The sequence below is a fragment of the Eleutherodactylus coqui genome, chromosome 12 (genome assembly GCF_035609145.1).
Source record: "Eleutherodactylus coqui strain aEleCoq1 chromosome 12, aEleCoq1.hap1, whole genome shotgun sequence".
In the NCBI taxonomy this organism is placed as follows: Eukaryota; Metazoa; Chordata; class Amphibia; order Anura; family Eleutherodactylidae; genus Eleutherodactylus; species Eleutherodactylus coqui.
The window spans coordinates 69,513,396-69,541,120 of NC_089848.1; positions in this window are offsets into that span (position 1 = coordinate 69,513,396).

Here is a 27,725-nt window from a genome sequence, read left to right on the forward strand (position 1 = left end):
TACTTCAGTACTCGGGTGAAAAGATTCGGGGGGCGCCAGGGGGGCGGGGGGAGGCGTGGCGGCCTGGGGGGTAGCAGCGGGGAACAGGGGAAAGTCCTCTCTCTCTCCCTCTCCCCCCCACTCCCCGCTGCAACCCCCCACTCACCCACGACACCACCCGAATCTTTTCGCCCGAGTACGGAAGTACTCGAAAATCGCGGTACTCGGGTGAAAAAGGGACGTGGCTGAGTAGGCTCGCTCATCTCTAGTGGTGATACATACACAGCCCTTCTATGAGACAGAGCGGGAAATTTAAAAAAAAAATAGTCACTCTGCGCATGACTGCGTGTGTGAGATATGCAGTCATGCGTAGTGCAACTGCTGCCATACACGCCGATAGCTGGCACTGCCGGTATTAGTATGAGAATAGTCTCATGTGGCACTGAGTGTTAAAGGGGTTGTCCCGAGGCAGCAAGTGGGTCTATACACTTCTGCATGGCCATAATAATGCACTTTGTAATGTACATTGTGCATTAATTATGAGCCGTACAGAAGTTATAAAAAGTTTTATACTTACCTGCTCCGTTGCTGGCGTCCTCGTCTCCATGGTGCCGACTAATTTTCGCCCTCCGATGGCCAAATTAGCCGCGCTTGCGCAGTCCGGGTCTTCTTCTTTTCTGAATGGGGCTCCGTGTAGCTCCGTGTAGCTCCGCCCCGTCACGTGCCGATTCCAGCCAATCAGGAGGCTGGAATCGGCAATGGACCGCACAGAAGCCCTGCGGTCCATGGAGACAGAGGATCCCGGCGGCCATCTTCAGCAGGTGAGTATGAAGACGCCGGACCGCCGGGATTCAGGTAAGCGCTGTGCGGGTGGTTTTTTTAACCCCTGCATCGGGGTTGTCTCGCGCCGAACGGGGGGGGGGGGGTTTAAAAAAAAAACAACCCGTTTCGGCGCGGGACAACCCCTTTAAGGCAGCAGAATGCAGTCCTAAGCTCTCGCTTATGACCTTAAGGTTGCAGGTTCAATCTCTGCTTGGTTCAGGTAGTCAGCTCAAGGTTGACTCATCCTTCCAGGTCAGTTAAATGATTACCCAGCTTGGAGGGGGGTAATAAACAAATTACCTGAAAGCACTGCGGAAGAAGTTGGAGCTATACAAATAACAAGATTTATTTTATTTATCACACAGATCGTTGAAATGCTGCAGGACCCTCGCAACGTTTTACACATATGGTCATGTGAATGAGCCATAACTTTTAATAATTCCTTGTATAAAGGTTCAAATTATCAGTATCTGGCAAATGATATGAAAAAAACTATGAAAAAATAGAGCTACGTTTTCCAATAATATAATAGATGCTAGGACAAAACCTGACAGACCCCATTTTAAGTTAGTAGGGTCTGTTGGGTGCCTTTGGTGTTCCTCACATGACAAATGCGACTTTCTGTCATTTTTGGTTTTCTGTTTCAGAAAAAAAAATATTAATCCAGATTTCAACCTAACCTTAGCATAACATCTTCCACTGAAGATCCGTAGGTTCTTCTAGTGCAGTGGTGGCGAACCTATGGCACGCGTGCCAGAGGCGGCACGCAGTGCCCTTCCTACTGGCACGCGCTGCCATCGGCCGCTCACCATGTAAGTGAATACCGGTGGGGGCCGCAGTTCCCCTGCCGGCATTCACTCACTGCGCTGCTAGCGGCGCTGATCCTGGTGCTCACTGTGACATCAGTGTGCAGTCGGGATCCCCCTCCCCCAACGTCTCCTCTTAGGTTCCACGAGAACAGGGGGAGGAGGTGTCAGGCAGCACACTGACATCACAGTGTGCACCCAGGATCATCACCGAGCAGCAACGCTGAGCAGAGGAGCGGCAGAGCTTCCTCGAGGAGGAGGGGGTAAGTATGTGGGTCTCGGGGGGTGATTGGGAGTGCTGTGGGATGTCACTATTACACTGCGGCTGCTGTGGGATTTTTACTAATTTACTGGGGGCCGCTGTGGGGTGTCACTATTATACTGGGGGTCGCTGTGGGTGTCACTATTATCGCTGGGGACCACTGTGGGGTGTCAGTATTATCACTGGGAGCCGCTGTGGGGTGTCACTATTATGGCTGGGGTTGCTGTGGGGGGGGGGGGTTACTATTACTGCTGGGGTATGTTTACCTGTGGTGAAAATGGGCAGGGCTGTTTCCCAATAGACAGAGTGCAGATTTTGGCTGCTTTTTGGATGCATAAATTCTGCAGAATTTTCCACAGAAGTTTTCGCTGAGGATATTCAGCAGTATTTACGCATCCAAAAAGCAGTCAAAATCTGCACGCTGTGGATTTTGAAGCGGCCCTGTCCTTTTTAGAACGGGGGTAAAATCATACGCCGTGATAAGCCCCGCCCCCTGACATGTTGGCACTTTGCAGTAAATAAGTAGGTTTTGGGTTGCAGTTTGGGTACTCGGTCTCTAAAAGGTTCACCATCACTGTTCTAGTGTAACAGGATTCTTATTCTTTCCTTTGTCATGACAAATAGTGAAGTTCTGGTCAAAGGGGTGTACCAGGACTCCGATATTGATGACCTATCCCTAGGATAGGTTCATTCTATCCTAAGGTTCATTGGTCATATGGCCAGTCTGTAGCTCAGTCCCATTCAAGTGAATGGGAGTGAGTTTTAAATTCCAAGCACAGCCAATACCCAATGTACGCACTATGCCTAGTTTACAATGAAGAGGCTGTAGTGCTCACCCGGCTGTAGTCTCTTTAAACAGTAAATTAATGGAGGTACTGGGAATTTGACTTCCACTGATCTGATATTGATGACCTATCCCAAGGACAGGTCATGCATACCAAAGTCCCAGAAAACCCATTTAAAGAGGTAATCTATTCAAAAAAAATTTTAGCAGGGTTACATGGTTACAAAGTATAGTACTTACTCAAAGATTTTCAAAACATCAATTGGCTCTATACTTATATCTCCCCCACAGTTATGTGACATTAGTAGTTCAGTGGCTCATGTGATGGCAGCATGACCAGTCTGCATATTACATGACTGTTCTCCTTCTAACCCAACCCCCTGATAGAATGAGCTTTGTGCTGTAGACATATCAGGGCTCGGGACTACACATCACCTGCAAAAGCAGATTGGGAAGAATGTGACTGCAGAGAAGAATGGGAAGTGTAAAGGGCTTTCTCCAAAGAGTCAAACTATTGCCATAAAAATAGCCTGACTGTGATATACAACACATTTTGTGACAAATCGGCATATGTGACAAAATCTTCGGCAATTTGAACTGAGCATGCCCAGAAGCACATCCACTGATTGGCTGAGACCTGTACTATAAAAATAATTGTTTGCTGTACCATAGGAGGAGAAGAGCAGAGAATGTTGTGTCAAGTGCTGTGGAGGAGAGTTCAGAATTGCTCCAGGAAGCCAACAGATTCAGCTGCATGGAAAGGACATTTTGAAATTTACTTTCAATGAGTTGTAAGTGAGGCCGGCCTCATTAAAAGTCAAATATTATACAAACTACTCCTTCCTTCTAGGAACAAAGAAGGCCTCTTACCAGATGCTATTTGTTGGCCAATTAGTAAAAGTCCTCATTAAAAGTCAAATATTATACAAACTACTCCTTCCTTCTAGGAACAAAGAAGGCCTCTTACCAGATGCTATTTGTTGGCCAATTAGTAACTACAAGGGTTGTATACTAAACAGAGAACGGAGACTGGGATTTTTTTTTATCAGGATCAAGCCTAGGACTATTGAACCATAGCACTGGGTTTTTTTGCAAACTCACTGGTCTTGGAGAGTATTTTTGTGGGCTGCTAATTGTGTATGGTAAAACACAGATTTTTTTTGCAACATACTGGGTCGAAGTTCAATTTAACTTATCTATTGTGTGTTACCAGCAATGTAATTATCTCTTGCAACATGTGAAGTATTGATAGTTACACATAATATACAAGGTTATAAGCCTTAAGCCCCATTTACACGGAACAAGCTGTCGTACAAACCATGTCTGACAACGTATCCCAGTGAAGCTCGCTCCTGTGCTGTTACACAGGAGCGAATGTCGCTAGCATCGCTCAGAGTGCGGCCAGCATGGAGGCTCTCCCCCCGCCTGCCTTCATTGACTGTAAGCAGACAATTGTTCAGAAGTGAACGACTGGTATTTACACGGAATGGCTAGTCATTTAGTTTAATGAATTGAGAAACTGAACAACTGAACAACTCTCATTCAGTCTCGGCATGCATTTACATGGGACGACTATCGTTCAAACTCCCGTGGAAGAGTGGGAATTTGAACAACTCTGAACAATAATCATCCCATGTAAATAGGCCATTAGTTAGTCGTAGACAGGATGAATGGTACCATAACAATTTGTTTATTTCCTGTATTGTTTCTTAAACTGCATAATACTGTTTTTCCCTTCAGTTATTTGTTTAAAGTAAAAAGTTTCTATTTTTGGAACTCCATCATCTGCATTGTACTCTGTAAAGTATGTCACGATCCATCACCCAGAACAGAAGCTCATGTTCTGGCTGGCCACGACTCAGCTAATTCATAAATGCCGCCTCCACAATGCGATTGGCTGCTGATTAGTTCTTCAACCACTGCTCAGCCAATCAGTGCAGCATTGGATGAACCAATGCGATGGTTGTGATTGGTTCATCCTGCGCTGCATTGATTGGATGAGCAGCGATCAAAGAACCAGCCGCAACCATCGCTTCCTGGAGGCGGGATTTGTGAATACCATAACCAGAAAGTGATATTTTACGATCGTCCGAGGACTGCGGGAAGCACTGGACCTGAAGCACAAGGGACCCAGACCTTGACCAAGCCTGCTAGGCAAGTAAAATAAGACATCCCCCAAAAATAAGACCTAATGCCTCTTCTGGGGCAAAAGTTAATGTAAGACAGAGTTTTATTTTGGGGGAAACACAGTATTTAAAATATATATGAGTATTCCAATAAGAAATGCTTTGATCTTGCACAGTCTGTGGTTTTTAGTATTGATTGCTGCAGATTACACATTTAGGGGTGTTTTTTTATTTTATTTCTTTATAAATCATTTATTATGGTAATCCTTTACCCTGTTATAGTGCCCACTGGCACCTGTATTTGCCATACCTATTTGTACCCTGATGAGCCCAACGTTTATTGGGTGAAACACATATGAATATGCTTAGTGGTATCAAAACTACATGCTTTTATTAGTCTCCTAGGGCTAATTAACTAGGGCTATACCTTGCATGGGGTTACCCTTATCAGGGCGGTGGCCCCATATCTGGACTTTAGGGCTATTTAGATATTAATGCATTGTAGAGTAAGGACTATACATACCATAATTTCTCTAGTATTATCTGTTTTAGTATTGTATTAATATACAAACTGGGACTGCTACGGAGCTACAGTGGCCAGCATATCTCTATACTCGATGAATTTACATACTGGGACTGCTGTGGAACTACTGTTTCTAGCATTTTCATTGCAGTGTATACCTTCATCTTTGCAGTAGGATTCTTCCATTTAATTCTTGTACTGTATATATTTACATATAAGGATTGTTGGAGAACAACTGTGACCAGAGTATGACTGCGGTGCATCCTTTCGTCTTTACAGTAAGATTATTCCATTTTATTGTCATGTTTTTGTCATTTCTTCACTGTCAATGTTTTTGACATTGTAGATAATACAGTTGATTCATCTGTACATGTGTGAAGTTTGTGAAGTTGTTTTTTGCGATTACTTGAAGGTTTTTGACCATTGTCATTTGTCACTTTATATGTGAATTGTCTATTTGAATGTAGTTTATTAAAAGCTACACTTTAATTTTTATATGTATGTATATATATATATAATTATACCTTTATCCCGTTATTATATTTTGATCCTATTGATTGGGGGAGTCTAATATATAGAGGCAGCGCAGATGTTCTATATATATCTTGTACCTTTTTTTCAATGTGATTATATCCTAAAAATGCGCTGCAGCACACATAATCGAGCACACGTTTTATTGTAAAGCTACGAATTGCCAATGTGGCATAATATCTAAAGTTTTTTGCTTTTTTTTTTTTAAAGAATAGCATCATTAACACAAAACACTCCACAGTATGAGATATGGTATTTCACAGGGTTGTGAGAGGTTCATGCTGAACGAGTTAAATAATAAAATGACTCTTTAGTGATGAGAGCTTTTATAGACCCTAGAGTGCAAGGATAAAAAGTATTACTAAGTGGTCATGTGGCTAGTGCCATTCATCTTAGAAGTGACTGACTATCTGTCAAAAGTGGCAAGAGTCCCTGTTAACAGCCCTGACCTGTGCTGTAATAAAGGGAAAGAGCAAGGCAAAGTGTCCATTATCCAGCAGTTGGGAGCAGAAAATTGGTGCAGTTTGCTTCAATCTTCCCACAAGTTAAGATTTTAGATAGGTGGGGATCAGCAAGAAGCAATTTTATCCTATGATCATTTTTGTCAGATCACATCAAACTAAGGGCATAGTTACACTGAAGATTTCAATTAAGATGTCCTAACCATAGTGACCAGTATCAAGAAAGCACATCTCTGTCTTTATTGTATTGACATCTGTACATTCTTGAAGGATACATGATTATACTGGTTTCTGACAAGGAGGCTATGTAAAATAACTTTCTCTGGGTTCTGCTCACATATAGGGCTTTAAAGGAGATGTCTCGAGGAAGCAGTTAATTTTTTTTTTTGCCCAGTCCCCCCCATTAAACATACATTACAAAGCCCCCCTGTAAATGACATTTCTAGCTGGTTCGTACTTACCGTTCCAGCGTTTCAGCAACTTATAAAAGTTTCCTCAAGATGGCCGCCAGCTCTTTCCCCGTCGCTCGCTGCAGCCCGACGTGCGCGCTCCCGAGACGCCGCCAGCTGTGTCTCCATGGCAACCGGACGCATCGCAGCCGCCGACCAGACGCCCCGCAGCCGCCGACCAGACAGCAGGTAACCGGCGCTAGCCCCCGGCTCCCCAGCGCTAGACCCTCAGCCCAGGTGAAGGCCCCGGAGCCCAGCGCTAGGTTCCGGAGCCCAGCGCTAGTTCCCCCGGCCTAGCGGCAGCCCCCCCGGCCTAGCGACAGCCCCCCCGGCCTAGCGACAGCCCCCCCGGCGCAGCGGCAGCCCCCCCCGGCCTAGCGACAGCCCCCCCCATCACAGCGGCAGCCCCCCCCCCAGCCTAGCGACAGCCCCCCCGGCGCAGCGGCAGCCCCCCCCGGCCTAGCGACAGCCCCCCCATCACAGCGGCAGCCCCCCCCAGCCTAGCGACAGCCCCCCCGGCGCAGCGGCAGCCCCCCCCGGCCTAGCGACAGCCCCCCCATCACAGCGGCAGCCCCCCCCGGCCTAGCGACAGCCCCCCCGGCGCAGCGACAGCCCCCCCCGGCGCAGCGGCAGCCCCCCCCCCCCCCCCGACCCATCACTTACCTAGGAGGCTTCTCGGGGCTGCTGGGCTGGGCTGGGCTGGGCTGGGCTGGGCTTCTCCGCTGGGCAGCTCCAGTTTCTGCACCTTCCTCTAACAGAGGATGGTGCAGAATGGCCGCTTCAGCGCGCTCCCGAGCAGTGACAGCTCGTCTGCGCATGCGCAGAAGAGCTGTAGCGGGGAGCACACTGAAGCGGCTCGTGCTGAATGGAGAAGACCGGACTGCGCAAGCGCGTCTAAAAAAGCAAGCTGCCAGCGAATTTAGACGGAACCATGGAGACGAGGACGCTAGCAACGGAGCAGGTAAGTGGAATAACTTCTGTATGGCTCATATTTAATGCACAATGTACATTACAAAGTGCATTAATATGGCCATACGGAAGTGTATAACCCCACTTGGTTTCGCGAGACCACCCCTTTAACACTTGGCAATGTCTTAACTATGACGCGCTACATAAAATTAATTTGCTATTAATATTTGTACTGAAGGGCCACTTCATTAGTGACACCGGCCCACTTACGATTGGAGGTTCCCTGTATCGCAATTAGTCCCATGGCCTTGGAGTACAGTAAACAATTAACGAAGCAAGTTTTCCATGGATCAGTTTCATTGTGATACATACTAAAACGAGAAAATCGAGTGATCTGAACAACTTCCAACAAGGCTTGCTTATTGGTGCTAGACTAGCCAGGACCAGTACTTCATAAACTGCTATTCTTGTGGGGTTTTCTCGTGCAACGGTGTTAAGCGTATACCGAGAATGGTGTGAGTGAGAAAAAACATCAAGCAAAAAGGGATCCTGTGGATGTAAACAACTCATTGACGAAATAGGCTAGAGGATGATGTCAAGAATCTTGTGATGAACAGTCAAGAAAATTACAGCCAAATACAACGATGATGCTCCAACTAATCTGTCTGAATAGACAACTGAGTTCCTGGTGGAGTGATCATGTGACATGCACACGTGATCACTACAGCCTGGAACTGGCCTCAGCAATCCCATGATCGCTCTTCCTAGAAGTGAGTGGGCAAGCTGTGCAGAAGCCGGGAGTGGGAGGAGCGCCATAGGTGAGAATAACTTTTTTTAATTATATACAAAGGCCACCACCAGTGAGTGGGGGGACTGGGTCCTAAATGGGGCATTATCACTGAGTTGGAGACTATATGGAGCATTATTCCTGATCAGAGGTCTATATGGGGCATTATTACTGAGTGGGGGCCTATATGGGGCATTATTACTGAGTGGGGGCCTATATGGGGCATTATCACTGAGTGGGTGCCTCAGAGGAACATTATTGAGTAGGGGTCTATATGGAGAATTATTACAGAGTTGAGGCCAGTGAGGGATATTACTACTGAATGGGGGCCTATGTGGAGCATTGCTACTGAGTGGGGGCCTATTAGGGACATTATTACTAAGTGAAGGCATAAGGAGAGCAATATTATTGAGTGTGTGTGGGACATTATTATTGAGTGTATGCGAGACATGAAAAGTGACACTTACTATGTGGGGCCTACTGGGAGCACAAAAAGGGGGATTCTATTGCTGTGTGGGTCACCTTAGGTGACACTACTACTATCTAGTACACTATGAATGGGAGAATTATGTGGAAGTGTGTAAAACAAAGCTAGGTTCATAAAAAATTAAAGATTTTTGTGTGTCAAATTCTGCATTGACAAGTTGTAATCAGGAGAAATCATCATGGCGATCTGGGCCAGATGAAGAAAAAATGAAAGTGAACAACTCCAATCAGCGGAGATGTCACCTGTGATCACTGGATATAGTGGCACTGAAATAATTTATAAGGCACTGTAAGGTGCCTGTGCAAATCTAGTATATAATCAAGCTTGAAGACCCGACAGTCATCCTATATAATCGCTCCTGTGATTTTACAAAGGAGCGATAACTGCTTACTGAATGGAAGTGGAGCGTGCCAAAGATCTCTTCTCGAAACCCTCCACCATTCATAGATGAACAACTGTCCCTTTACAGGGGCCAACAGTCGCTTGGTTTTTAGGAGAGCTGAAAACTAAGACACTCTGACATATCCCGTGTTTACAAATGACAACAGTTGCCTGTGATCACTGTTTTGAGCAGTCACTTGGCCGACTGTCAGTTCATGTAAAAGTACCCTAAGTCTCATAATAGTCTGTTACTTCCTGTTCTGTAGAGCAAATGTTTCAGCAGTCATCTCATTATAATCACAGGCAGGATTACAATGAAACGTGACATAGAGTCCACCATTCACAATAGGTGATGGTCACAGCTCTCCTCCTCCTCCTCCCTGCACAATGACCTCTGCACAGGTCACAGAGCATGCCTAGAACACGCTCTCATAGAAGTCAATGAACATCTCCTGTCTATTGTCTCCTGTGGTTCATGTGGCTGCGGTAAAGTGTATGTCTAAATGCTGCTAACAGAAGCTTAGACAAGATGGCCACCCACAGAACCCTTAGAGAAAATGAAATGGAAAAAAAAATCTACAATTAGAAAATAAGAACAGATTAGAAAAAAAAATGTTTCTCTACCTAGTTTCAGTTAGTTAAAAACATATATAGGTGATGCATGCCTTTTAATCATGATTACCCTACTACTAGAATAAAGTTCTATAAGAGCTGTCAGTCTATAGACTGTCGCCTTGCTTCTGTTTAGCTTCATCTATGGCTTATAATGAATTTTCACTGCATGGAACTTCTGACAGCATCTCCAAATTCTGCTGCACAGCCTAGCATTAGCAGAGTAAGAACACTGGCGATAATGCAAAGTGACTGTGCTCAAACTAGGGATGGGAATTGTGTTACTAAGGAATAAGAAGGATATAATGCAAAAGATCGAAAATATTCAGTCTTCCATTGATGCTTGAGATATTATTCACAAAGATGCTGGAACACAAAGATCCATTTTCCACATAGAGAAAAGATACAGCGACATCAGGTCATTTTTTTAGGCAGCTTTCTAAATGAATCTTTTTGGTAGTTTGCGAGTGACATTTTATGCCCGTGAAGCCATAATTGAAGCTGATGCCACTGGCAGAATGTGGAGTTGTCAGAAGTCTGGCTCCAGGAGAAAGATGGCAGGTGGTGGCAGACAATGTCCATTTATTGAACAACAGTTTATACATTTGGAAGGGAATGTTTAACATCTTTATGAGTCGAATTTTTTGTTTTCTAATTATTTTTACTCCAATGGAACACTTTATAAAAAGATTACTATTCTGTAGGCAGCATCGGTAATATCTATAAAGGTTGTGTGCATATTTATAAGTGAGCCCAGAAATATATACACATAGGAAACAGAACTGAAGGTGAGTCGAACCTACTAATTGCTGATACCTTGGCTAAATTACTAGGGAGTCATATTATCTGCAATTTACTATTATAACATTAGCCCTGCCATTGGCTATCATTAGGTAGATTAACTGTTCTGGCTGGCATTGTACAGAAGGACTGCAGCTCACATTGTTGGGGGGGGGGCACTATCATTGTCAAAGTTAGGGTTTGGAGGTGTATGCTTAAATATGTTTTATTGGAGTTAGATTTTCAAGTTAGTTTTGGTTTTTAGAACTATTTTTTAGTTCATGATTCCATAACACTTAAGTGTATGAATGTGAATCATGCATTGTTTTTGTAAGGAGAATTTGTGTGTTTACCAAGGAGAAGACAATCTCAGATCTCCTGCAGAAGCATGGGCCCTTAGGAGAAATACAAATCACACCAGCCTGTTGTGGTATCAAATGATTTCTAATGTGTTCAAATTTGCACGTGGTTTATATACCATAAATGACATCACAGGAAAAGTATATACCTCCAAAACTAATAAGAATACATGATGGGCTATAATTGAAATAATTAACATAAGTTCACACCTTTTAAGGTGTAACTATAACATACAAAGAAACCATCATTATTTCATTAGGAATGCAAGGGAGGGGTCTGGAGGATTTCCTTATCTCTGTGCTATACACTCACTGGTATATAGAAATTAACCCCTTCACTACTTATACTAGCAGCATGCTAAATCTTCATAGTCTACAATCTAACAGCAAAAATAATTAACTAATACATTGATCTACAATTTTCTTAACAGATTTGTACATGTTTTTTGTCTTATAAGTTTTTTTGTCTAATAAGATGAGAATACCGCTGTGTACTCTGCGGCCAAGGTGGCCGGGAGTATGGAAACAGCCAAGTCGGCTGCGTTGTGCTGTTTCCATAACTTACATGGAAATGAATGGGGTTATGGAAACAACAACCTACTCTGTTTCTGTAATTCGGGAGTAATAAGTAAATTACCTGAAAGAGTAAGTTGGTGCTATACAAATAACAAGATTTATTTATATATACAGGCGAGTGCGATGGTTAGGTTAGTGAAAAACTGACAATTTCAGCTGTGATTGCACTCTGATTTCCCTATGTGTATAATGAGTTTCCTGAGTTAAAAATGTCAGTTGCATCAGATTTATAACAATTTTTCACATGCATTTTTTTTCCAATAGTAAAATGGTTAAAAAATGCATTGCACTCATTGAATGGCTGAGCCTTGCCTGTGATTGGCTGAGCACAGGGAGCAATCACAGGCAGCGCTCAGCTGTCATTCAATGGCTGAGCACTGCCTCAACCAATCAGACACAGCCCTTTCAAAGGCAGGGATTTAAAAACCTCGCCTGCTAAAAGAACTTCAGAGCAGTTCAGGAGGACAAGCGGCTAGATGCCCCTAAGCCCCATCAGTGGCGGACAGGTGGGTATATATATATTTTTTTCACATATTCTAGGGATGATTTTCAGGGAAGGGCTTATATTTAAAGTCCTTCCCCATAAATCACTGCAGGGGTTGCTGGCAGCCCATTGCTTTCAATGGGGCTGCAGAAGTGCTGGCCCCAAAGCAATGGTAGAAAATCGAGTTCCTGTGCCACAGCTGTGACAGCTGTGGCAGGATAATTGTTCATCCCTGTGAGGAGTCCCCTTGTCACTGAACACTGTGACAATACTGTCACAGTGTTCAGTGATAAGGAGACTCCCCGCAGGATGAAGAAATCTTTGGCCGCAGCTGTCACAGCTGTGGCAGTGGATCGTGATCTTCTCTGTATGTTGTCAATGGGGGCTGTCGCTGCTGTCACCAGGCCCATTGACCACGTTCAAAGAATCATGATGCCACAGTTACTTGCATTTTGCAATTCGCTGCCCTATTTTTTACCGCTGGAAAATTTCTGCACAGGTAAAAATCGGACATTTGACTGCTGCCATTGAAAAGCATTGGTTCTAATTAGAGATGAGCGAACACCAAAATGTTCGGGTGTTCGTTATTCGGAACGAACTTCCCGCGATGTTCGAGGGTTCGTTTCGAACAACGAACCCCATTGAAGTCAATGGGCGACCAGAGCATTTTTGTATTTCGCCGATGCTCGCTAAGGTTTTCATGTGTGAAAATCTGGGCAATTCAAGAAAGTGATGGGAACGACACAGCAACGGATAGGGCAGGCGAGGGGCTACATGTTGGGCTGCATCTCAAGTTCACAGGTCCCACTATTAAGCCACAATACCGGCAAGAGTGGGCCCCCCCCCCCTCCCAACAACTTTTACTTCTGAAAAGCCCTCATTAGCATGGCATACCTTTGCTAAGCACCACACTACCTCCAACAAAGCACAATCACTGCATCACTCCACTGACACTTCTCCTGGGTTACATGCTGCCCAACCGCTCCCCCTCCCCCCCCACAGCGCACACCAAAGTGTCCCTGGGCAGCCTTCAGCTGCCCTCATGCCACACCACGCTCATGTCTATTTAGAATTGCGTCTGCCATGACGAGGGACCGCAGGCACACACTGCAGAGGTTGGCACGGCTAGGCAGCGACCCTCTTTAAAAGTGGCGGAGCGATAGCCCACAATGCTGTACAGAAGCAATGAGAAATAGAATCCTGTGCCACCGCCATCAGGAGCTGCACACGTGGGCATAGCAATGGGGAACCTATGTGCCACACACTATTCATTCTGTCAAGGTGTCTGCATGCCCCAGTCAGACCGGGCTTTTTAATTCATAGACACAGGCAGGTACAACTCCCTATTGTGAAGTCCCTGTCGACCCACAGCATGGGTGGCTCCCTGGAACCCACCGGCGGTACACAGAAATATCCCATTGCATTGCCCAACACAGCTGAGGTAGTAATGTCGTGCTTAATGCAGGTGGGCTTCGGCCCACACTGCATGCCCCAGTCTGACTGGGGTTCTTTATAAGTGTACAGATGTAGTAAAAACTCCGTGTGCACCTACAGCATGGGTGGGTGCCAGGAAGCCACCGGCGGTACATAGAAATATCCCATTGCATTGCCCAACACAGCTGAGGTAGTAATGTTGTGCTTAACCCTTTCCAATCCAATTTGTATATGGTTTTCCTAGGGGGCTTACTCTTTTTCTGCCGTTATACAACGGCGCTATATGCTGGCTAAAGCCAGTACTGCATGAGCTGACACGTAGGATAGGCTCCGACAGCAGAGAGGCTGGCAATATACAGTAAGAGAACCCCGACGGACGTCTACCAACAACGGAGCTGTACAGCCTTAAACCCTAATGTCTTCACAGGTCACACAGTGGACTGGAAAGGGTTAATGCAGGTGGGCTTCGGCCCACACTGCATGCCCCAGTCAGACTGGGGTTCTTTAGAAGTGGACACATGTAGGTTAAACTCCCTGTGGACCCACTGCCTGGGTGGGTGCCAGGAAGCCACCGGCGGTACATAGAAATATCCCATTGCATTGCCCAACACAGCTGAGGTAGTAATGTCGTGCGTAATACAGGTGGGCTTCGGCCCACACTGCATGCCCCAGTCAGACTGGGGTTCTTTAGAAGTGGACACATGTAGGTTAAACTCCCTGTGGACCCACTGCCTGGGTGGGTGCCAGGAAGCCACCGGCGGTACATAGAAATATCCCATTGCATTGCCCAACACAGCTGAGGTAGTAATGTCGTGCGTAATACAGGTGGGCTTCGGCCCACACTGCATGCCCCAGTCAGACTGGGGTTCTTTAGAAGTGGACACATGTATTAAAAACTCCGTGTGCACCTACAGCATGGGTGGCTCCCTGGAACCCACCGGCAGTACATAAAAATATCCCATTGCATTGCCCAACACAGCTGAGGTAACGTCAGCTGTAATGCAGGTGGGCTAAAAATTAATTTGATTACACTGTAGGCGAGGGCCCACAAAACTTGCTGTATCAACAGTACTAATGTACATCCCAAAAATTGGCCATGGCCAGCCAAGAGGGCAGGTGAAACCCATTAATCGCTTTGGTTAATGTGGCTTAAGTGGTAACTAGGCCTGGAGGCAGCCCAGTGTAACGAAAAATTGGTTCAAGTTAAAGTTCCAACGCTTTTAAGCGCATTGAAACTTATAAAAATTGTTCAGAAAAATTATTTGAGTGAGCCTTGTGGCCCTAAGAAAAATTGCCCGTTCAGCGTGATTACGTGAGGTTTCAGGAGGAGGAGCAGGAGGAGGAGGAGGAATATTAGACACAGATTGATGAAGCAGAAATGTCCCCGTTTTGGATGGTGAGAGAGAACGTAGCTTCCATCCGCGGGTGCAGCCTACGTATTGCTTACGTATCGCTGCTGTCCGCTGGTGGAGAACAGAAGTCTGGCGAAATCCAGCCTTTGTTCATCTTGATGAGTGTTAGCCTGTCGGCACTGTCGGTTGACAAGCGGCTACGCTTATCTGTGATGATTCCCCCAGCCGCACTAAACACCCTCTCCGACAAGACGCTAGCCGCAGGACAAGCAAGCACCTCCAGGGCATACAGCGCTAGTTCAGGCCACGTGTCCAGCTTCGACACCCAGTAGTTGTAGGGGGCAGAGGCGTCACCAAGGATGGTCGTGCGATCCGCTATGTACTCCCTCACCATCCTTTTACAATGCTCCCGCCGACTCAGCCGTGACTGGGGAGCGGTGACACAGTCTTGGTGGGGAGCCATAAAGCTGGCCAGGCCCTTAAAGACTGTTGCACTGCCTGGGATGTACATGCTGCTCGATCTACGCACATCCCCTGCTACCTTGCCCTCGGTACTGCGCCTTCTGCCACTAGCGCTGTCGGCTGGGAATTTTACCATCAGCTTGTCCGCAAGGGTCCTGTGGTATAGCAACACTCTCGAACCCCTTTCCTCTTCGGGAATCAGAGTGGGCAGGTTCTCCTTATACCGTGGATCGAGCAGTGTGTACACCCAGTAATCCGTCGTGGCCAGAATGCGTGCAACGCGAGGGTCACGAGAAAGGCATCCTAACATGAAGTCAGCCATGTGTGCCAGGGTACCTGTACGCAACACATGGCTGTCTTCACTAGGAAAATCACTTTCAGGATCCTCCTCCTCCTCCTCCTCAGGCCATACACGCTGAAAGGATGACAGGCAATCAGCCGGTGTACCGTCAGCAGCGGCCCAAGCTGTCTCTTCCCCCTCCTCCTCATCCTCCTCATGCTCCTCCTCCTCCTCCTGTACGCGCTGAGAAATAGACAGGAGGGTGCCCTGACTATCCAGCGGCATACTGTCTTCCCCCGCCCCCGTTTCCGAGCGCAAAGCAGCTGCCTTTATGGTTTGCAGGGAATTTCTCAAGATGCATAGCAGAGGAATGGTGACGCTAATGATTGTAGCATCGCCGCTCACCACCTGGGTAGACTCCTCAAAATTACCAAGGACATGGCAGATGTCTGCCAACCAGGCCCACTCTTCTGAAAGGAATTGAGGAGGCTGACTCCCACTGCGCCGCCCATGTTGGAGTTGGTATTCGACTATAGCTCTACGTTGTTCATAGAGCCTGGCCAACATGTGGAGCGTAGAGTTCCACCGTGTGGGCACGTCGCACAGCAGTCGGTGCACTGGCAGCTTAAAGTGATGTTGCAGGGTGCGCAGGGTGGCAGCGTCCGTGTGGGACTTGCGAAAATGTGCGCAGAGCCGGCGCGCCTTTACGAGCAGGTCTGACAAGCGTGGGTAGCTTTTCAGAAAGCGCTGAACCACCAAATTAAAGACGTGGGCCAGGCATGGCACATGCGTGAGGCTGCCGAGCTGCAGAGCCGCCACCAGGTTACGGCCGTTGTCACACACGACCATGCCCGGTTGGAGGCTCAGCGGCGCAAGCCAGCGGTCGGTCTGCTGTGTCAGACCCTGCAGCAGTTCGTGGGCCGTGTGCCTCTTATCGCCTAAGCTGAGTAGTTTCAGCACGGCCTGCTGACGCTTGCCCACCGCTGTGCTGCCACACCGCGCGACACCGACTGCTGGCGACATGCTGCTGCTAACACATCTTGATTGCGAGACAGAGGAGGAGGAGGAGGAGGAGGGTGCTTTAGTGGAGGAAGCATACACCTCCGCAGATACCACCACCGAGCTGGGGCCCGCAATTCTGGGGGTGGGTAGGACATGAGCGGTCCCAGGCTCTGACTCTGTCCCAGCCTCCACTAAATTCACCCAATGTGCCGTCAGGGAGATGTAGTGGCCCTGCCCGCCTGTGCTTGTCCACGTGTCCGTAGTTAAGTGGACCGTGGCAGTAACCGCGTTGGTGAGGGCGCGTACAATGTTGCGGGAGACGTGGTCGTGCAGGGCTGGGACGGCACATCAGGAAAAGTAGTGGCGACTGGGAACTGAGTAGCGCGGGGCCGCCGCCTCCATGATACTTTTGAAGGACTCAGTTTCCACAACCCTATACGGCAGCATCTCAAGGCTGATGAATTTTGCTATGCGGACGGTTAACGTTTGAGCGTGCGGGTGCGTGGCGGCGTACTTGCGCTTGCGCTCCAACAGTTGCGCAAGCGACGGCTGGACGGTGCGCTGAACTACACTGCTGGATGGGGCCGAGGACAGCGGAGGTGAGGGTGTGGGTGCAGGCCAGGAGACGGTAGTGCCTGTGTCCTGAGAGGGGGGTTGCATCTCAGTGGCAGGTTGGGGCACAGGGGGAGAGGCAGGGGTGCAAAGCGGAGGCGCTGAACGGCCTTCGTCCCACCTTGCGGGGTGCTTGGCCATCATATGTCTGCGCATGGTGGTGGTGGTGAGGCTGTTGGTGTTGGCTCCCCGGCTGAGCTTTGCGCGACAAAGGTTGCACACCACTGTTCGTCGGTCGTCAGGCGTCTCTGTGAAAAACTGCCAGACCTTAGAGCACCTCGGCCTCTGCAGGGTGGCATGGCGCGAGGGGGCGCTTTGGGAAACACTTGGTGGATTATTCGGTCTGGCCCTGCCTCTACCCCTGGCCACCGCACTGCCTCTTGCAACCTGCCCTGCTGATGCCCTTGACTCCCCCTCTGAAGACCTGTCCTCCTGAGTAAGCGTTGCACACCAGGTGGGGTCAGTCACCTCATCGTCCTGCTGCTCTTCCTCCGAATCCTCTGTGCGCTGCTCCCTCGGACTTACTGCCCTTACTACTACCTCACTGCAAGACAACTGTGTCTGATCGTCATCGTCCTCCTCACCCGCAGAAAGTTGTTGAGACAGTTGGCGGAAGTCCCCAGCCTCTTCCCCCGGACCCCGGGAACTTTCGAATGGTTGGGCATCAGTGACGATAAACTCCTCTGGTGGGAGAGGAACCGCTGCTGCCCAATCTAAGCAGGGGCCCGAGAACAGTTCCTGGGAGTGTTCCCGCTCCTGAGCAGGTGTTATTGTAGTGTAGTGAGGAGGCTGGGAGGAAGGAGGAGCAGCAGACAGAGGATTCGGATTGGCAGCAGTGGACGGCGCAGAACTGCGGGTAGACGATAGGTTGCTCGAAGCACTTTCTGCCATCCAGGACAGGACCTGCTCACACTGCTCATTTTCTAATAACCGTCTCCCGCGTGGACCCATTAATTGGGCGATGAATGTGGGGACACCAGAAACGTGCCTCTCTCCTAATCGCGCAGCAGTCGGCTGCGACACACCTGGATTAGGAGCTTGGCCTGTGCCCACACCCTGACTTGGCCCTCCGCGTCCTCGGCCGCGTCCACGTCCTCTAGGCCTACCCCTACCCCTCAGCATGCTGTATTACCAGTGATTTGATTTCACAGGCAGCTAATAAATTGGCGCAAGACTGCAGGCCAAATATAATTTTTTCCCTTTTTTGAAAACGAAAGGCCCCACTGCCTCTAGTGAATGAATAATCTAAGTTTAATAACTGTGCTGTTTTCCTGCTAATGTGTCACAGAACGTGAGGGTAGCAGAGTTATTAACTGTGGCAGAGCAGGTATTTTTTTCCCAATTAAGGAAAGCAAATGGCGAAGCCAGGAGTAAAACGTAGCTGGGTGCGTCTGATTTTTACAGGTTGCACACGCAGCCGACACGTGTCCACCGCCCTTAGGACGGACAGAGGCAGGACAAATAGAATTATTTTCCGTTTTTTTGCACCAAAAGGCAGCACTGCGTATATTCTATGAACATGAGAAGTTTAATAACTGTGCTGTTTTCCTGCTAATGTGTCACAGAACGTGAGGGTAGCAGAGTTATTAACTGTGGCAGAGCAGGTATTTTTTTTCCCAATTAAGGAAAGCAAATGGCGAAGCCAGGAGTAAAACGTAGATGGGTGCGTCTGATTTTTACAGGTTGTACACGCAGCCGACACGTGTCCACCGCCCTTAGGACGGACAGAGGCAGGACAAATAGAATTATTTTCCATTTTTTTGCACCAAAAGGCAGCACTGCGTATATTCTATGAACATGAGAAGTTTAATAACTGTGCTGTTTTCCTGCTAATGTGTCACAGAACGTGAGGGTAGCAGAGTTATTAACTGTGGCAGAGCAGGTATTTTTTTTCACAATTAAGGAAAGCAAATGGTGAAGCCAGGAGTAAAACGTAGCTGGGTGCGTCTGATTTTTACAGGTTGCACACGCAGCCGACACGTGTCCACCGCCCTTAGGACGGACAGAGGCAGGACAAATATAATTATTTTCACTTGTTTTACAAGCAAAAGGCAGCACTGCGTATATTCTATGAATAATAACTGTGTTGTGGCCCTGCCTATACAATTCTTTCCCTGCAGTATCAGTGGAGGGTGCAATGGCCTGCAGAGGCGATTTTGAGAAGCAAAAAAAAATGCAGCACAGCTAACAGCAGCCTGGACAGTACTGCACACGGTTAAATATGGCCCTAGAAAGGACCGTTGAGGTTCTTGAAGGCTACACTCACTCCTAACACTCTCCCTGCCTATGCAGCACTTCTGTCCCTAATGCCAGGTGCAACGCTCTGCAGAGCCGATTTTGAGAAGAAAAAAAATTGCCACTGCTAACAGCAGCCAACACACAGCTATCAGTGGCCCTAATAAGGACCTTTGGGGGGTCTTGAAGCCTACACTAACTACCAATTCTTTCCCTACAGCAGCTCCGGTACAAACAGCACTGTCCCTCATCTAACTCACACGGCATCTGAGGCGAGCCGCGGGAGGGGCCGACTTTTATGTTCGGGTGACACCTGATCTTCCCAGCCACTCACAGCAGGGGGGTGGTATAGGGCTTGAATGTCACAGGGGGAAGTTGTAATGCCTTCCCTGTCTTTCAATTGGCCAGAAAAGCGCGCTAACGTCTCAGGGAAGGAAGTGAAAGTAACCAGAACACCGCATGGTGTTCGTTACGAATAATGAACATCCCGAACACCCTAATATTCGCACGAATATCAAGCTCGGAAGAACACGTTCGCTCATCTCTAGTTCTAATACATGTGAATCGCAAGCACAAAAAATATGTGCAACACACAACGCTCCTCCGACTGAGCCCTAAGGCCTCATGTCCACGGGGAAAATCAGACCCGCCGCGGATTCTTCATGCAGAATCCCACAGCGGGTCCCTCCTTTCCGCGGACATGAGGCTAAAAAGTAAGCATTACTTACCTGTCCGGATGCTGCGGATCTGCCCTTCATCGTGGCTGGATCTTCTTTCTTCGGCCCTGGGGATATGCTCGGCACGCCGGCAGCGTGCCGCGCGCATGCGCCGTGCACTTCTTTTTTTTGAACTCCTGGTCTCCCGCGCTCCCACGTCGGAGAGCAGGAATTCAGCTGGTGTGCCACGGATCCAGACAGCTTCCATAGGCTTCGGTAGAAGCCTGCGGGAGACCCGCACTAACATGGAGCATGCTGCGGGTATTTTCCCGCACACGCAATCCGCGCCTCAAAGGAAAATGACACCTGCAGGTATTTAATTACCTGCGGGTGTCCAATGCATCCCTATGGGGCGCGGATCACGCGTGCGGGTGACCCGCTGCGGATCTGTCCCCGTGGAGATGACGCCTTAAGCTGTGCATTTTTAATTTAGTAATATGTTGTAAAATATAATTTTGCATACTATTTGTATTATGAGAAAGTAGCGAAAAAAAGTTTTGAAAGAATATTAATTTTGTCGTTTTTATACAGGTGTTTTTTTAGTGTTCACTCAACATTTTTGGCATACGCTAGAGGCATAGCTTTTGATATATTCTAAAAATATATGCAAGAAGATAAATATACAGTTGGAGCCTGTTGATCACTGCTTCCATGGTAGGAAAAAAACAATACGGAAACTCTTTTTTTTGAGAGGACAGAAAAATGAAGCTGAGCTTTTCCATCCTCTCATCTTTTTCTTGCAGTATCCATTTTTTTGGGGGGGGGGTTGCAGTAGGGCATCTCTCTCTCTCTCTTTCTCTCTCCCCCCCTCTCCCCCCCCCCCCCCCCCGCCCCCCGCTCACCCCCTCCGCCCTCCCTTCCCCCCCCCCGAGCACACTCGGAGTTACTTGAGAAGAGCGAGGCTCACTTGAGTAACTGACTTATCCGAGTGTGCGCGCTCATCTCTATTATTCACTTTGCATTCGTTGTTCATTTTATGCGGGTAAAAAAATAATGGCATTTATTGGCTCGTCCACTTATCATTCAGTTTAAATACCAATTATTCAGTCATTTGAATTCACTAATACAGCAAATGTGAACGACTGAACGATTCTCGTTTGAATGATCCTTTCCTAACTGACTGCAACAGCGATCGAGTGAACTCTGACGTCATTTGCTCTTTCAAATGATAATCTTTTGATGTAAACGGACCCTTAGTTCTCAGAGACCTTTTTGTATGTGTTGAGGCGTGAGCATTTTACACTAAAAGTATTCTAAATTATTGAAAAATGAACATGTTGGCCATCAGTCATTGACTTCAATGATAAAAGCTCATACCAGAACCAAGCTCAGTACATAAATACAGCACCAGAACCAGGCTCATAGCATACATATAGCACCAAAGCCAAACTTATAATTACACCATGAACCAACCTTATACCAGAGCCAAGCTCATAACATAAATATGGCCACAGAACTGAGCACAATAAATAAAAACAGCCACAAAATTAAGCATAGTACATAAATACAGCCCTAGAACCAAACTCATAACATAAATACAGTAGCAGAACAAAGAAATTGCATTATGGGCATACCGATACACTGACAGCAGTCTTGGAACATCAGAGGGGAGAAGACAGAGTCGGGAGGAGGATGATTCATGTAACAATGTAACATAGTATGCAAGGCTGAAAAAAGACAAATGTGCATCCAGTTCAGCCTGTTTCCATCCCCCTTGTTGATCCAGAAAAAGGCAAAAAAACTAATGAGGCAGAAGCTCATGTACCCCATTTGGGGGGAAAAAAATTCCTCCCCAACTCCATAATGGCAATCAGAATAATCCCTGGATCGACATTTGAAAGTTCCTACCTCACCCCAAGACCCAGATCATCAACCCCTCTGGTTATTTAATGTCTATATCCTGCAATGTCGCTCCAAAAAAATGTCTAGTCCCCTCTTATGTAGCTCCACAAGGCACTGCCACGCAGAGGAAGAAGATCATCTGGCCATGCAAACCTAAGGAGGGCAATCGTCCCCAGACTATACCCGCCTGGTGCCCCCCTGAAAGCTGCGACTGCACGGATCACACTTAGCTAAGGCCAGCCATAGCAAACCAAAACATAATGTCCAAAGATGGCCATGCAGATATTATTCTACCCCTTCCCATTCTGTATTGTTTACTAAACATACATTAGCACTGAATTTCCTTCAATCCTCTGTACTGTTTGGATAATTCGGCGCATTGTTTGTATTTGGCTCCATGCTGAGTAAATCAGACCATAAATGATTTCAGCAGGTGGCACGCCACCTGTAGATGCTGATGAAGGGAACGTCCATGCACAATCATTTATGGGAAATATTCCGGGAGATTCAGAGCTTCACATCTGTTTGCAGGATTCACTGGTTGAAGAAATAACAGCAACTTATTAATATTTCACAGTCTATTAGAAAATAAAGCAATAATTACAGAGCCAAACATACAGAACGGAGCGTGCCTCTGCCGATAGATCGTATATCAGCGCCATTGTTAGTAACATATAGGTGTAATATCACAAGTTGTACAGAACAAACCACAAGCCACATATTAGTCTTTGTCCTTCCAAGGAATCTCGTGATTAAAACTATCACTCTAATTCTTTATTGATAATTAATTACAGACTATATTATTTAACCATTCGTTTCATGAGTTTTAATCAAAAGTCTTATAAACCACAGGGCTATTGCGAAGAAACGGTAGGCAGTGCTGGGAATGTTCTTTACAAAAGGTGCAAGGTATTTTTCTATACGAGTCCTTAAGGAATTAACACATCTAAATGCAGCAACATAAGAAAGTGATTGAAGTCATGCGCTAGACATTAAGACCGCCGTCAGCTGTTTTCAATGTGTAAGCGGCAACAACAAACAATTATGTATCTTCAGCTTAATTATATGTGCCTATTACGCACCTGTACTAGAGAGGACCGGCTGTTATTTTCATTACTTGTGGTTTTCACTATCAAAACAGCATTAGCATTATGGAGCTTGTCAAGTGTTTATCGGTAATAAGAGAAGAAAAGAAGATGTATGCAAGAAATGACGTATCTCTTTTTTTTAGTACCATTGGTATGTTAACTCGAGATGACCCCAATTAGGCCGGTGTTACTTGAACATATGCGTATTTGCGCATGCATGAGCGTAACCTTTTTCTTTAATGAGTGCTGCTTTTTTTTGCATGCTTTGGCATATTTTTACTGTACTTTTTCAGCGCACAAGGGCGTGTTCTGTTTGCGCGTAGGAGAAAAACACACCGATTGAAATGGCTTGTTAGTCTAATGAGTTCCAGTTGTGTTTTTTTTCCTGCGAAATTATGTAGCGTTTCACGCATCTCCTAGCATATTTGCGAGGGGAAAAGGACACATCTAGAACTCGTTAGACTAATTAACCATTTCAATCGGTGCACAAATGTACATGCTCTTAAGCGCGGGAAAAAATGCACCGATTAGCATGGCTAATTGGAAATTTACAGTCTGAATCACCAGATCCCATCTACATAAAAAATGGGAGAGAACAAAAACAAAAATATGTACACCTTCAGGCCTTAGGCCTTAGTCAGACGGGCGTTTTTTCGCGCGATTTGCGGATCGCATGACTGATGCGCATCCGCAAATCGCGTGACCGATGCCCGAAAATCGCCCGAAAATCTGCTCCTAGCCGCGTTTCATTAGAAATGGGCTGGAGCTGTCCAGCGCATTGCATTCAATGGAGCCGGCAATACAGCCGACTCCATTGAAAGCAATGCGCTGCGGGCGAGTGTGGGATGAATTGTCGGGAAGGGCTTAAATATATAAGCCCTTCCCTGCAATTCATCCAAAAAAATGTTAAAATAAAAAATATATACATACTCACCTGCTCCCGGCAGCCGGAGTTCCACGCGGCCGGCCTGCAGTGGGTGTGAAGGGGGTGTGAGTCAGACCTGCCCCCTGATTGGCTCAGCGCTGTATTGCCGGCTCCATTGAATTCAATGGGCAAACATCGTTTTTCTCTGCCACAGCTGTTACAGCTGTGGCAGAGAAGAATGATTTGTCTTCTATATGTTCTCAATGGGGTCGGCGCTGCTGCCGCCGGCCCCATTGAGCGCATATAGAGAAGAGAACAGGAATCGCAGATCGCAGATAGGTGCGATCTGCGATTTCTGTTCTATAATTTATCGGACGAGCGCATAAAAAGCGCTCATGTGTCCGATACCATTGCAAAGCAATGGTTTTAAAAAGTCGCCGGACGCATGCTCATGCGCAAATCGCGCGAAAAAACGCCCGTCTGACTAAGGCCTCACGCATACATCCTCAATATCCAGTAGATTTCAAGAGACAGGGTTCAAGATTCTCTCTCATTGGTACAGGATGCCCTCTCGCCTCCACACCATGATGCCTTCTGTGTCTCCACTTTGCTGGAGAGGCGGGAGAGAAGTAGGTACTCTGATGCATATCTTTTTGGGAGTGTCCTGTATTGGCTGGCTTTTGGTCGGAGGTCTTGCGCATTACATCCTAATTTACACATTTCTTATTACCTAAATCTCCGTCGTAGTTTTTGCTGCACTTAAGTGACATTCTAAGGGCTGTTTCAGATGACTGTATATAGGCCGGGTATTCACGCCGGCCGATATACGGCGTCTCTGTCTGCAGGGGAGGAGGCTGGAAGAGCCAGGAGCAGTGCTCTGAGCTCCTGCCCCCTCTCCGCCTCCTCTCCACCCCCTCCCGACCCCTCTGCACTATTTGCAATGAGAGGAGGCGGGGTGGGGTGGGGCTAAGTTCCTGGGAATTAGCTCCGTCCCCGTCCAGTCTCCCCTCGTTGAAAATTGTGCAGACGGGCGGAGAGGGGGTGGAGAGGAGGCAGAGAGGGGGCGGGATCTCAGAGCATTGCTCCTGGCTCTTCCAGCCTCCTCCCCCTGCAGACAGAGACGCCGTATATCAGCCGGCGTGAATACCCGGCCGATATACAGTCATCTGAAACAGCCCTAATATCCACCTATAAGTGCTCTGTGGTATGTCATTGGTAAATGCGGCTCGGGCATGTATCCCAAAGCTTTAGCGTGCATCAGTGCCACCTCGGCTTTCTTTATAGTTTAATATGATACAGGAAATCAGAAAGATGGAAGACCTTACGGTGTCTCTTAAAGGAACACAAGACAAATTTCTGAAAACATGGTTTTATTGGAACAGATTCCAAAACTCCCCCGAATATAGATCTTTACAGTGTGCTTAATACACATATATAACTGCTGGTCCTCTTAGCTACCTACTTTTTTTCTCTGCCCTTGTACACCCCTAATCTTTTGCCTTCCCTTACCCACTTTACCTCAATTCTCTTTTTCTCCTCCCCTATATCCACCCCCCGCCCCCTTCCTCACGGTTCCTGATTTAGGTTACTGTTAAAATAATATCCATAAAGAAAAAAACTCTGGCATGGATGTAAATAGTGTTTTCATATTGATTCATGGATATACCACTTATTTTACTCGAATGTCGTGACATGATAAGTTTGAATTTCATAGAGCTAATTGTCTAGACATGTGTACCCCTCCACTGATACCGAATTGCAAATGTTTCTGTTAAATGAAATTTATAAATAAAGAATTTATAAAAATAAAAAAAATGGCTAATTGGTCTAATGAGTTCCAGATGCTAAGCAATTACACAGTGTTTCACGGACCTCCTAGTGTATTTTTGCATGCATTTGCGCATCCCCATTGACTTCTATGGGCACTCTTTGTGTGCAAATAAACAGGAAAATGTTACATTGTGCTGCTGGGGCCTGTAGTACTAGGGTTTCTAGCAGCACAGCTCACAGGTGTTGAATGATTGAGCTGGCTGGGTGTGGTGATCTCCTGCTAGCCAATCCCCTGGGTCTTTGCTTACATATAAACCAAGCTCCTGTCAGTGTTTGTCTGGTGTTCAGGGTGAGCAGTCCTGTTGCAGCTTGCTGGGTGATCTGTGCTCTGTTCTGTCCTGTTGCAGCTTGCTGTGTGACCTGTGTTCTGTCCTGTTGCAGCTTGCGGTGTGATCTGTGTCCGGCACCGCTGGACTCCTGGTTAGTGTAGGGACTAGCGGTACAGCCAAGAGCCGTGAAGTGGCCCGCTAGCTTCCATGTTTTGATCAAAATGTAAACTAATACCTGGTATTTATATATAGCTTATTAATTATCTGTTACTAGTGGTTGCATTTTGGCTGCTGTATGCTGTGTTTTCTGGCTCTGTGTGTCCTGTTGTTCTGTCCTGGCATGTGTATGTGTCCTCTTCTGGTGGTGTGGTTTCTAGGAGTAGCTAGGACCCAGATCCAAAGACTGCTGGGCTGCCCTTTATTGGGGCGATGTCCCCGCTTAGGTAGGGCCATGTCATTCTCCCTGTAGCACAGGGCCAGCTGTCTGAAACTCATGTGTATTCCATCTTTGGTGACAATCGTGTGGGCCCCGTGCTTAGTTTGCCCACACGATCGTAACAGAAAATAGAACATGCTGCAGGATTTTATTGCTCAACCAAAATGCGCAGGAAAATACTCGCATGTGAACGAACCCATTGAAACTAATGAGTTCTATTCTCTGCGCATTGTGCACACAAATTTTGTATGCGCAAGTAAGACTGTGTGACGTCATCCTTACTTTACTTATACTAGGACTCATTAACACTCGGGCTACCCTTTATGTTTTTCCGCTAAGTATTCATGTCAATATGCCAAAATAAGGTAAAAATGGTCCAATGAATTATTAAAGGGGTTCTGACATGAGAAAAAAAAAACATTTCTTACCTTGCCTGGCCAGGACCGATCGTCAGGCATGTGCCCTCCATCGGGCATCCTCTTCTGTGGCTTCTAGAAGCAGAGCTGGAGCAGTCAAAATGACCGCTTCCTGCTCTGCTCCGTCTGTGAGCCACTTCCAGGGTGAACGGACAGGCACCACGTCACAGGCAGTGCTTGCTGTGGGTGGCCCGTCCGTCCTGGCTGAACTGCAGGATCTGCGCGTGCGCAGTGGAGAGGCGGCCTGTCCTGACTCCTGTTAGAGGGCACCAATCTACTGTGCCTGCACGCAATCCTGGAGGGGGGCGGCCCATCCTGGTTTGTCTGCAGAAGAAGATTGCCTGTTGGGAGATGACCCCCGCTGTATAACATCAACAGAAGAAAAAGGTCAGTGTAAGGTTTTTATGCTGTAACAAGCCATAAATTGTGGGTTCCCTGTGCCCATTAGGCACACCAGGAAACAATGGCTGTTAAAGCATAAAAACATTATTAGCGTCAGAACCCCTTTAAGGACTTTGTTCACATATATAAAATACAACACCGCTACAAAACGCATGTATGTGAAGCTCATGGTTTCCAATGGGTTCTTTCTGGCTACAAAACATCATTCATGTGAAAGAACCCATTGGAAACCCTGGGCTTCACATACAAGCATTTTGTAGCGATGTAGCATCGCTACAAAATTGTGCGATTTTGTGGCCCGCGTGAAACAGGCCTAAGACTAGCAGTTGAGTATTCCATCTTATGGACATCTTTAATTCTGGCAAG